Source organism: Lytechinus pictus, chromosome 10 (genome assembly GCF_037042905.1).
Source record: "Lytechinus pictus isolate F3 Inbred chromosome 10, Lp3.0, whole genome shotgun sequence".
Classification (NCBI taxonomy): Eukaryota; Metazoa; Echinodermata; class Echinoidea; order Temnopleuroida; family Toxopneustidae; genus Lytechinus; species Lytechinus pictus.
The window spans coordinates 34,143,008-34,156,172 of NC_087254.1; positions in this window are offsets into that span (position 1 = coordinate 34,143,008).

Consider the following 13,165-nt stretch of genomic DNA (forward strand, 5'->3'; position numbering starts at 1 on the left):
TTAAATCGCAAGAGAGCTATTTTGATTTTTTTAAATGTACATTATATCTAATAAATTCCTGCTTCTGCGAAGTGTTTGCTGTCACAGCTACATTTTGTGCAGCCAATACTATTAAACCCCAAGCACTTCCTTAATCAGAGGAGCTCCAGTGTCTTCTGCTTGCACCCTTTTTCTACAAGTACAGTCAACCTGAAAAGTTTTTTTCTGGCTGGTCTGGTTCATTCCCCTGCTCTAGAATATCCACTGCTGTATAAACTCTTGAGCACTCTTTATAGTTTGCCATTGATCCTGATAACTCATTTTCTTGGCAAAGAAAACAATTCAGGCTGAATGCTTTCTCAATCAATTCCTTATCATCATACTTGGTTCTTACCTAAGAACAATGGACATAAATGAATTATTGTCTGAAATACCCTTTCGGAACAATGCTCCACTACCAGCCACCTAACATCCTGGCTGACCGATGTCAATAAAGGATCCCCTAACAACCCGCAAAGATGTAAAACCAACACCTTTAATATTCTCAATGGCCATACCAAGGCTTTTGATCAGCTTGTGGGTGTGCTGATCCCAGAACGTATCGTCGACAGAGAAATCTCGTCCTAACTCTGAGACACCACAAGTCCTCTGGCTGGCCCAGAAAGTCGGTAGCCTATCCATAGACAGTTATGGGGACATTTTGCATCAACCACTCCTGATCCTTGAATGTTGAGTGCTTTTTTGGAGCCAGTACTGGAGACGAACCTATCTCCAGTGCCCCTTCCAAAAAGCAATCCGGTGTTGCTTGACCATGAGGCATTCAAAAGCCAGGTCGGACATCTTTGTATCTGATTTATACAAATCGAGGGTGTAACAGGATGCAAGAATTTGTGGCTGTGATAATGATAAAAATAATACACCAGTTAGGGTCTTCAAAAATCATCAATTTTTTTAATTTTTTTTTTTTTTACATGAAAGGGACCAATAATTAATTCATTCAGTCTGATCATCTTTCACTTCTTCTTGTTTGTCTGGCAAAACATACTAAGAGTAAGATTGCCAGATCCAGTGTCTAGGACACCACAGGGATTTACACTCGCTTGGCACCCTAGAACCTTGTCCATCATGGCAAAGTACCGGCAAGAAGTTTTTCCCCTCCCACTCCATCTGTTGTCAGCTGCACTCTTGTAATCCCTCTTGGGTGTCGTTCAATTTATTTTTAATTTGGACTGGTGTTCTTTCGAACCTAGGCTCGCCAGACGGGCAGCCGGGGTGTCGTATATTGTTTTGTTGCGTTTGCTCGAGGAGGCCACTGCTATGTAAACCTCCTCCTCTTGCCACATCAAAATTAAAGCTTTGGTGGGCTCTTCACTCCAGTGCGATGTCATTTCTACTTCAGATTGTACTGGTATGTAGGAACTTAAACTTAAAAAATATAAAAGAAAAACCTGTAGCCTTTATTTAGTCAAACTAGCAATACAGAATAACCGCCAAGTCACTAGACTGAACCGTAAGTGTTTGTAGCCCTCGCTGCATGCTGACGGCTGGCTTTTCATGTCTGCTTATTGCATGCATATATCAAGCGTGCACTATTCACCAGAAATTCAGTTTTTTGCAGTGATCGATTAGATACAAGTTCTCGTATTTGACTTTCAGACTGCCAAAATACCCAGTACCTTTGAAAATTCCTGCGAAAGTTCCTGTCAAGTAGCTTCTATTAGTACATATTTCTTTTGGGGATGTTACGCATGATTTGCTTTCACACTGCCAAAATATCGGGTATTTTCTGATCGGGGTAGGTCAGAGCGAATTTCCCGATCAGAAAATACCTGAACTGACAAACTTTGAGGCAGTCTGAAATGACCTTATGATCCACTTCACTGTATTAAAAAACATACAAACAATACACATCATTTTGCTCATTCTTTAGTTGAATTGCCTCACTGGAGGCTAAGTGAGGAGTTTCGGTCAATTTTGAACAACAAATACATGAGGGATATGTTTTAGATTACTGTTATGTTATCAATCTTTAAAAGAATATTACATACAATTGCAACATATTAAAGGAATTATTTTGGACCTATATTTGGTAGATATCACTGGACTGTAAACTGCATCTTGCACCAAAAGCATGGCCACTGTACTAATGCCATTTAAGAAAATAAGAATCTGTTTGGCACTCCCCACCCTGGTCAATTGAATTGACATTGTGTGACTCTTAATTCGTGAAAGGTTTTATTATACACTATGACAGCTAGGCTAAATCCAGGACATGATACCGTATTTAATTTAAATGATGCTGTGAGCATCCTTTCTGATGAATATGTCTGCGGTAGGAAATAGCTTTTTGAGTTGCCATAGTAACTAATTAAGTTCGATTGTTTAATTGATTTATAAGGCTTACTCCTCCCCTCACAGTTTGTGATTGGTTATTGTTGTCCTGCTATTAATGTGGCATATTACAGGGTCTGCTAATTACAAGACTTGTACAGTATTTCTTGTTTTCTATCTTATACTTAATTATAGACATATGTTTACTTTATTGTTGTGAACCGTAAGCCTGTTGCACACTGCACTTTCTGACTACATTGCTATTTTTTATTTTAAAAAAGAATCATATTTGGCATTGAATATGAAAGTCCCAAGAATAAATACATTGTTTGAAGTTGCTAGGAGTTCTAAATCAGAATTCTGCTTTGCTGTAGCTTCGTTGTGAGAGTAGAGTAAAAATCTGGAATCTTTATATCAAACGCTATTACCATGGGCGTCAATCCAAACTTGAGCATGGGGGGGACACAATAGCAACATGCAAGCATGTCACTTTTATAGGTATACTTTCAAAGTTAATACCATGACGTATTGCTGAAGCCTGTCTTCTTTCTCCCTCTCTCCACGTACCCCCCCTCTCTCTATCCCACCACACACACAAACACACCCACCCACACGCAACCTCTTTCTGACTTTGTTTCCTTCAATTTGACCTTTGAATATATGAAAACTATATGAAAGGATGCCTTTATCATGCTTTCAACAAGAATGTTAAGAAGCTTAATGAACATATCTATTAAATACTGAAATTTTTCTCCATGAAAATCAAGTTGCCTGGTTATGTTACATTGTGACATGAATAATAATGTATAAATAAACTCAAAATAAAATGCATCACTTGTCATATTTTATTCAAACTTCAAGAATATGACATATTATTTTCATCATTAGTCCAATAACTTGTAGTAGAGGTGTAGTATCTTCCAAATTTCATCCTCCTTCTTTGCCTTACATTACTCACTATCTTCAGTGGATTACACTTTGATACCAGTTACTTCCACTCCCTGGCCAGGGGCGGATCCAGCTTTCGCCAATAGGGGGGGCCCCGAAAAATATTTTCATCAACATTTTTCTCGATTTGCCGCTATAATCTGATTTTTTTTGTTGGTTTTTCAGGGGGTAGTCCTAACTAAAGAATGAAGTTTTAAGAATATGTTAGTTTTTATTGTTATAAACAAAATAAGGTATCTCATGTGGTCTTAATATATAAAGCGAGCGCAAAGCGCGAGCTCAAATTATTTGATATTTTATCTCCTTAGACCTGAAGATTCTGAGGAGATTTTATAATCATGAAAAAAGATAAGTATCCAACTAAACAATGCGAGTGCAAAGCGCGAGCCGAAATTTTATTATAGTAACGTGAAAAGGGACTCAATTAGGACTCCTCTTTAGTGATTAATGAAGAGGGTACAAGTATCACCTATTAAATAATGAGAGTGCGAAGCGCGAGCTCAAATTTTTTTGATATTCCGACCTGAAAACTGGACAATCTAAGCGCGTTTTTATTTAAATAAAGAACAAGTTGTGTGTTCACAAACAATTACATGCGAGCGTGAAGCACAAGCTTAATTTGTTGATTTACTGACATGATAAAGGAGCATTTTGACAAATTTTGGTAAGAATTTTCAAAGAGGATGGGTAACTCACAAATTAAACAATGCGAGCGCGCGCTGCGCACCGAAAATTTTGATAAACAATTTGTTTAAATCAAACAAAATAATGAAAGCTTGATGTGCGAGCTAAAATATTGTGTGCATATTGATTTCAGAACTGGATATATAAGTGCCATTAATCCTCTTGAATGGGATTTATTACACAAGCAATGGGTGTGATACCTCTTTCTTACTTTTCTTTCTGTTTTTCATAGTTTCTATCAAGTTAAAGAGTACACTTTTTTCTGCAGGTTGTAAAAAAACAGGGGGGGGGGGGCTGGGGCCGGCTCGGTCCCCTCCTGGATCCGCGCCTGCTGGCCATAAACATGTCAACAAGTGGTCAGTGTAGTGAAGGTACAACTTGTGTCCTTTGCTCCAAAGTACAGTCTGTATAAAAAAAGTTTATCCATATATTAAGAGGATTCATCCTAGTCAGAGATTAATGAATATCAGAAAAGAAATTTACCAGAAAAAAATAAAAGAGCAACCCCTAATCTTTTTCCTGGTACCTTACTAATACAATTTACACCGCTCATGTCTGAACCAATGAAGCTGAAAGACAAAATGGGTGGTTAAATGGGGCTGACTGATCAGCCCGGCAAAGCAACCTTTTCAGCCTTGCATATTAAAATATCCTTATTAAAAGGATTATTCATAGTAACCACATTCAGTAACAAAGAAATCATTCAGCTCAGTGAGGCATATCAGTGATAGATTCATCTCATACTTGCCATACCTTGCAAAAATGGAATTTATACATGTTGTCTATCTGATTAATTTGTTCAGTCATGCATGGTGTCATTGGTTAAAAAAAAACAAAAACAAAAAGGTATCAATTTGGCTAATTTAACATGTAATATTTTAAAATCTTGAAATATTAACTCTTAAAATTTTGATCACCTTTTTAATAATACTGTTTTCAGCTTCTCTTTTGCATCCCTTTAAGAACCAAGTCAGTTTCATTATAAAAATGACATTTTAAATTTTAAAGGGCAAATCCACCCCAACAAAAATAAAAAAAAGACTACAAAAGAAATGTGAAATATCATAATTTTTCTTCATTCTGTATTTAAACAGGGTTTGATTTGTCCCTGAACATGTCGAAAATAAAGAGCTTTGTTATTTTCAAAATTGCAAATATTGAAATAGTATACACCGTATGTAATAAAATACAAAGGAAATAGTGAGTGTGTGACATCCACTGTCTCATTTGCATTTCACCCTTGTTATGCATATAACTGTTTTATGAAAAAGAAATTTTTGAACATACCAAAATTCTTATTTTACATCCAATTTTGAGGAAATTTTCAGTTTATTTTTTTTTTCTCTGTCTCTCTCTCTCTCTTTCTTCAATTAACTTTTGTTGGAGTGGACTTACCCTTGAAGGGGTGCATACATTTTTTTTACTTGGGGTACCCATGAATGGAGCCATATTACTTAGCACTCTTTACTTCGTTAAATTTAATAGGTATATCTCATCCTACCAAAAATGTGCCTTCTTGATTCACAATTGCGAGCAAATGATACTGCTATATCATGTAAATTTATTTCAGCTAACTTGTCACGATGCACATGACAAACCATCAGATGGTTCAATCTGTCTTGCTTCATTGTGTTCCTCAACCAAGTTTTCACCCACCTCAGAGCACTGAAAGATCTTTCTGCCTCACATGAATGGATCGTACCCGGCCCTTAACGGCAAAAGCTTCTGTCTTCTGATTCGCTGAAAGTACCAGTACCGTACGCGTACGAACGTACGTTCTTTCCAGATCCATTACACTTTCGTCATACTCTACCGCTATATGTACCGTATGTCATGCCATGCTTACCCACATGAAAAAAACCCACCACGCACGTGCGGGTCTCCATGTGGGTGCTCGCGTGTACCCCGGCGTCGTATGTACAGGAACGGCTCATAGACGGCTAGCTGCGCTGCCTTTGAATGCGAATTTACCCACCGTTAATTGCATCGAAAAGTTACATGACAGTTGGTTTTTTTTTCTTTATATTTTTTAAGGGGAATCAACTCTCATTTCCTAGAGAAGGTATGCACATATTCCCCCCCAGATGGTCACACTTCTTTTGTGACAAAACCATGGGGGGGGGGGGGGACATTTGATATTGTGTCCCCCCCTGAAAAAAATCATGGGGGGGGGGCATTTGATATTGTGTCCCCCCCTGAAAAAAATCATGGGGGGACACGTCCCCCCCGTCCCTTACCGATTGACGCCCATGGCTATTACGATTTCTTTGAAAATCAGATCTCAACGGATTGTGCAGTGTGCAACTGGCTTTACACTTTGTATCATGTTGATTATCTGGTACCTGTATGTATAATAAGGGAGTTTTGAAATTAAAAATGAAATTGAACTAGCTGTAACAGCCAAGCTACCATAAGTCTCTCTGATAGTAAAGACGTCTGCATATGGCATGATTTTAAGGAAGAATCTTTATCTCACCATCTGTGTGATCAATTCATTGATAACCCTATTCAATGTGTGTAATTTGTGCATTTCATAATACATGAGCACAAATATAAGTCCTTGTGAATCACCTGATGCTCTTGATTCATAGAGATTGGTCCAGTTTGACCACAGTATGCAGTTGTGCTCAAAAGTTAGTGAACCCCACCACAAAATGTATTCCTTGCTGAGTGTTGAATGTGGACAACAACACTAAGATGTTTGTCGAGCCTAGAGCAACAGATTTTTATTGAATTTGATATTTTATCACCTAGCTGACTTCACAATCAAATATCTAAAACATGGCAGAACATGAACACTAATAAATAGGTTCAATTTCTGGTGGGGTTCACTAACTTTTGAGCACCACTGTATGTGCAATGGTCCAGGTCAACACAGTACTTGAGACAACTCTGCCCCTCCCAGGAAATTAGGTGCTGAGGTGATTTTGGTCCAATAATTTGTCTTGACTTACGCAAATACTATGACTTATAAAGTCAAAAAGGGGCCTAAGCTTTCGATCCTAGCAGAATCTTTGTCGGAGGCAAAATGACAAACATATAAAGTGGAACAACCATAATATAGACCACAAACAAGCTACAGCAACACTAGAAACAAGGAGACAAAAGGGGCATTAGTGAGTAGAGAAGACCAATCAGGTTAGTGAAGGGGATGAAAGAAAAGGAGTAGGCAGACACAAAGGGAAGTTAGTGTAAGTAAGGCCAAGAGGGATTAAGATAATGAGGCAGGCAACATCAAACAGGATCTGGAACAAAACAGTGATAGAGGGATGAATAACTAGAGAATTAGTGAGAGGTGGGTCAAACAGGTTACAAAGAAAGGCTTAATAAACTGGTGCATAAGAGTGGGGGGAAAAAAGAAGAAAAAGAATGGGGAACAACTGATAATGTGCAAAAGACATATAAATATAGATGAACTTTTTCATCTATATTTATATGTCTTTTGCACATTATCAGTTGTTCCCCATTCTTTTTCTTCTTTTTTCCCCCCACTCTTATGCACCAGTTTATTAAGCCTTTCTTTGTAACCTGTTTGACCCACCTCTCACTAATTCTCTAGTTATTCATCCCTCTATCACTGTTTTGTTCCAGATCCTGTTTGATGTTGCCTGCCTCATTATCTTAATCCCTCTTGGCCTTACTTACACTAACTTCCCTTTGTGTCTGCCTACTCCTTTTCTTTCATCCCCTTCACTAACCTGATTGGTCTTCTCTACTCACTAATGCCCCTTTTGTCTCCTTGTTTCTAGTGTTGCTGTACTGTTTGTGGTCTATATTATGGTTGTTCCACTTTATATGTTTGTCATTTTGCCTCCGACGAAGATTCTGCTAGGATCGAAAGCTTAGGCCCCTTTTTGACTTTATAATTTACTCCATTGGCTCTCTTTTATTAGATAAGCAGTTTTCAGCAGCTTCTTTTTGCCATCAATACTATGACTTATAATATAAGTTTACCTGTAGTACCGGATGAACACTTATTTGTTCAAATAGTGTCATACTGCAATCACAAAAAAATAAATGAATAAAAAGTATATAATTTCTAATTTCCTTGTCATGTGTACTCTTTTGCTTCGTGTCGTCTTTAAATTCGTCTTTCGCGATTTGAAATTACTTATATGTTGGAGATTCCATAGATTTGGCATATTTTTGTGACATTTCCATTGTCCAATAAGTTGGTTTTCATAAAAGCAGAAAATTAGAGAAATAAGATGGTGATTTTTGTAATATGAAAATCCATCAAAGGGTAAGAGTTATACATTTTTAAAGTTTTAGATTTGTGATGTCATATGTAAGTAGCTTCCCCCTATTTCATGTAATATAAAGTCCATAAATTCATTTTTTAGTAGAATATGATTACAAATGTTTCTTATTGAAAAGAGTATGAATTGATGTGTCTGATAATATATACTCTGCACAAATATAACTTTCAAATTTGTGAGAAAATTTTGGGAGTATATATCACACAGCATATGGAGGAGCTTGTCTATGACGTCGCCAAATCTCCGGACTGCCAAATTTCTCAGCCTCCCTCTGCTTTAATTTATCCAGCCCATCCCCCCACTTTCTCTTGATCTCTACAACCTACCCCCTCCTGGTCATTATCCAGCCTCTTTTCCTCCCTTACTCTTGATCTCTCCAACCTTCTCCCCTCCCCCTTATCTCTATCCAGACTCTTTTATTCCCCCTCTCTTGATCTCTCCAGCCCATCCTCATCTCTATCCAGCCTATTTCCCTCCCCCTCTCTTGATCTCTCCAACCTAACCCCCCTCATCTCTATCCAGCCTCTTTCCCTCCCCTCTCTTGATCTCTCCAGCCCATCCTCATCTCTATCCAGCCTCTTTCCCTCCCCTCTCTTGATCTCTCCAACCTACCCCCCTCATCTCTATCCAGCCTCTCTCCCTCCCCCTCTCTTGATCTCTCCAACCTTCCCCCCCCTCATCTCTATCCAGCCTCTTTCTCTTCCTCTCTCTTGATCTCTCCAACCTACCCCCCTCTCTTGATCTCTAACCTACCCCCCCTCATCTCTATCCAGCCTCTTTCTCTTCCTCTCTCTTGATCTCTCCAACCTACCCCCTCTCTTGATCTCTAACCTATCCCCCCCCTCATCTCTATCCAGTCTCTTTCCTTTTTCCCCTCTCTTGATCTCTCCAACCTACTCCCCCCTCTCTTGATCTCTCCAACCTACCCCCTCCTCATCTCTATCCAGCCTATTATCCTCCCCTTTCTTGATCTCTCCAACCTATCCCCCCTCATCCCTTTCCAGCCTCTCCCCCTCTCTTGATCTCTCCAGCCTACCCCCCTACTTATCTCTATCCAGCCTCTTTTCTTCCCCCCCTCTCTTGATCTCTCAAACCTATCCCCTTCTCATCTCTATCCAGCCTATTACCCTCCCCCTTTCTTGATCTCTCCAACCTATCCCCCCTCATCCCTTTCCAGCCTCTCCCCCCTCTCTTGATCTCTCCAACCTATTCCCCTCCTTATCTCTAACCAGCCTCCTTATCTCTATCCTCTTTCCCTCCCCTCTCTTGATCTCTCCAACCTATCCCCCCTCATCCCTTTCCAGCCTCTCCCCCTCTCTTGTTCTCTCCAACCTATCCCCCTCATCCCTATCCAGCCTCTCCCTCCCCTCTCTTGATCTCTCCAACCTATCCCCCTCATCCCTTTCCAGCCACTCCCCCTCTCTTGATCTCTCCAACCTATCCCCTCATCCCTTTCCAGCCTCTCCCCCTCTCTTGTTCTCTCCAACCTATCCCCCTCATCCCTTTCCAGCCTCTCCCCCCTCTCTTGTTCTCTCCAACCTATCCCCCTCATCCCTTTCCAGCCTCTCCCCCTCTCTTGATCTCTCCAACCTATCCCCCTCATCCCTTTCCAGCCTCTCCTCCTCTCTTGATCTCTCCAACCTATCCCCCTCATCCCTTTCCAGCCTCTCCCCCCTCTCTTGATCTCTCACACCTATCCCCCTCATCCCTTTCCAGCCTCTCCCTCCCCTCTCTTGATCTCTCCAACCTATCTCCCTCATCCCTTTCCAGCCTCTCCCCCTCTCTTGATCTCTCCAACCTATCCCCCTCATCCCTTTCCAGCCTCTCCCCCTCTCTTGATCTCTCCAACCTATCCCCCTCATCCCTTTCCAGCCTCTCCCCCTCTCTTGATCTCTCCAACCTATCCCCCTCATCCCTTTCCAACCTCTCCCCCTCTCTTGATCTCTCCAACCTATCCCCCCTCATCCCTTTCCAGCCTCTCCCCCCTCTCTTGATCTCTCCAACCTATCCCCCTCCTTATCTCTAACCAGCCTCCTTATCTCTATCCTCTTTCCCTCCCCTCTCTTGATCTCTCCAAACTATCCCCCCTCATCTCTATCCAGCCTCTCCCTCCCCTCTCTTGATCTCTCCAACCTATCCCCCTCATCCCTTTCCAGCCTCTCCCCCTCTCTTGATCTCTCCAGCCTATCCCCCCTCATCCCTTTCCAGCCTCCCCCTCTCTTGATCTCTCCAACCTATCCCCCTCCTTATCTCTAACCAGCCTCCTTATCTCTATCCTCTTTCCCTCCCCTCTCTTGATCTCTCCAACCTATCCCTCTCATCCCTTTCCAGCCTCTCCCCCCTCTCTTGATCTCTGCAACCTATCCCCCTCCTTATCTCTAACCAGCCTCCTTATCTCTATTTATCCTCTTTCCCTCCCCTCTCTTGATCTCTCCAACCTATCCCCCCTCATCCCTTTACAGCCCCTCCCCCTCTCTTGTTCTCTCCAACCTATCCCCCTCATCCCTTTCCAGCCTCTCCCCCTCTCTTGTTCTCTCCAACCTATCCCCCTCATCCCTTTCCAGCCTCTCCCCCTCTCTTGATCTCTCCAACCTATTCCCCTCATCCCTTTCCAGCCTCTCCCCCCTCTCTTGATCTCTCACACCTACCCCCCTCATCCCTTTCCAGCCTCTCCCTCCCCTCTCTTGATCTCTCCAACCTATCTCCCTCATCCCTTTCCAGCCTCTCCCCCTCTCTTGATCTCTCCAACCTATCCCCCTCATCTCTATCCAGCCTCTCCCCCCTCTCGTGATCTCTCACACCTACCCCCCTCATCCCTTTCCAGCCTCTCCCTCCCCTCTCTTGATCTCTCCAACCTATCTCCCTCATCCCTTTCCAGCCTCCCCCCCTCTCTTGATCTCTCCAACCTATCCCCCTCATCCCTTTCCAGCCTCTCCCCCCTCTCTTGATCTCTCCAACCTATCCCCTCATCCCTTTCCAGCCTCTCCCCCTCTCTTGATCTCTCCAACCTATCCCCCTCATCCCTTTCCAGCCTCTCCCCCTCTCTTGATCTCTCCAACCTATCCCCCTCATCCCTTTCCAGCCTCTCCCCCTCTCTTGATCTCTCCAACCTATCCCCCTCATCCCTTTCCAGCCTCTCCCCCTCTTTTGATCTCTCCAACCTATCCCCCTCATCCCTTTCCAGCCTCTCCCCTCTCTCTCTCCAACCTATCCCCCTCCTTATCTCTAACCAGCCTCCTTATCTCTATCCTCTTTCCCTCCCCTCTCTTGATCTCTCCAAACTATCCCCCTCATCCCTTTCCAGCCTCTCCCCCCTCTCTTGTTCTCTCCAACCTATCCCCCTCATCTCTATCCAGCCTCTCCCTCCCCTCTCTTGATCTCTCCAACCTATCCCCCTCATCCCTTTCCAGCCTCTCCCCCTCTCTTGATCTCTCCAGCCTATCCCCCCTCATCCCTTTCCAGCCTCTCCCCCCTCTCTTGATCTCTGCAGCATATCCCCCTCCTTATCTCTAACCAGCCTCCTTATCTCTATCCTCTTTCCCTCCCCTCTCTTGATCTCTCCAACCTATCCCCCTCATCCCTTTCCAGCCTCTCCCCCCTCTCTTGATCTCTGCAGCATATCCCCCTCCTTATCTCTAACCAGCCTCCTTATCTCTATCTATCCTCTTTCCCTCCCCTCTCTTGATCTCTCCAACCTATCCCCCCTCATCCCTTTCCAGCCTCTCCCCCTCTCTTGATCTCTCCAACCTATCCCCCTCATCTCTATCCAGCCTCTCCCTCCCCTCTCTTGATCTCTCCAACCTATCCCCCTCATCCCTTTCCAGCCTCTCCCCCTCTCTTGATCTCTCCAGCCTATCCCCCTACTTATCTCTATCCAGCCTCTTTTCCTCCCACCTCTCTTGATCTCTCAAACCTATCCCCTTCTCATCTCTATCCAGCATATTACCCTCCCCCTTTCTTGATCTCTCCAACCTATCCCCCTCATCCCTTTCCAGCCTCTCCCCCTCTCTTGATCTCTCCAACCTATCCCCCCTCATCCCTTTTTAGCCTCTCCCCCTCTCTTGATCTCTCCAACCTATCCCCCTCCTTATCTCTAACCAGCCTCCTTATCTCTATCTATCCTCTTTCCCTCCCCTCTCTTGATCTCTCCAACCTATCCCCCCTCATCCCTTTCCAGCCTCTCCCCCTCTCTTGTTCTCTCCAACCTATCCCCCTCATCCCTATCCAGCCTCTCCCTCCCCTCTCTTGATCTCTCCAACCTATCCCCCTCATCCCTTTCCAGCCACTCCCCCTCTCTTGATCTCTCCAACCTATCCCCTCATCCCTTTCCAGCCTCTCCCCCTCTCTTGTTCTCTCCAACCTATCCCCCTCATCCCTTTCCAGCCTCTCCCCCCTCTCTTGTTCTCTCCAACCTATCCCCCTCATCCCTTTCCAGCCTCTCCCCCTCTCTTGATCTCTCCAACCTATCCCCCTCATCCCTTTCCAGCCTCTCCTCCTCTCTTGATCTCTCCAACCTATCCCCCTCATCCCTTTCCAGCCTCTCCCCCCTCTCTTGATCTCTCACACCTATCCCCCTCATCCCTTTCCAGCCTCTCCCTCCCCTCTCTTGATCTCTCCAACCTATCTCCCTCATCCCTTTCCAGCCTCTCCCCCTCTCTTGATCTCTCCAACCTATCCCCCTCATCCCTTTCCAGCCTCTCCCCCTCTCTTGATCTCTCCAACCTATCCCCCTCATCCCTTTCCAGCCTCTCCCCCTCTCTTGATCTCTCCAACCTATCCCCCTCATCCCTTTCCAACCTCTCCCCCTCTCTTGATCTCTCCAACCTATCCCCCCTCATCCCTTTCCAGCCTCTCCCCCTCTCTTGATCTCTCCAACCTATCCCCCTCCTTATCTCTAACCAGCCTCCTTATCTCTATCCTCTTTCCCTCCCCTCTCTTGATCTCTCCAAACTATCCCCCCTCAT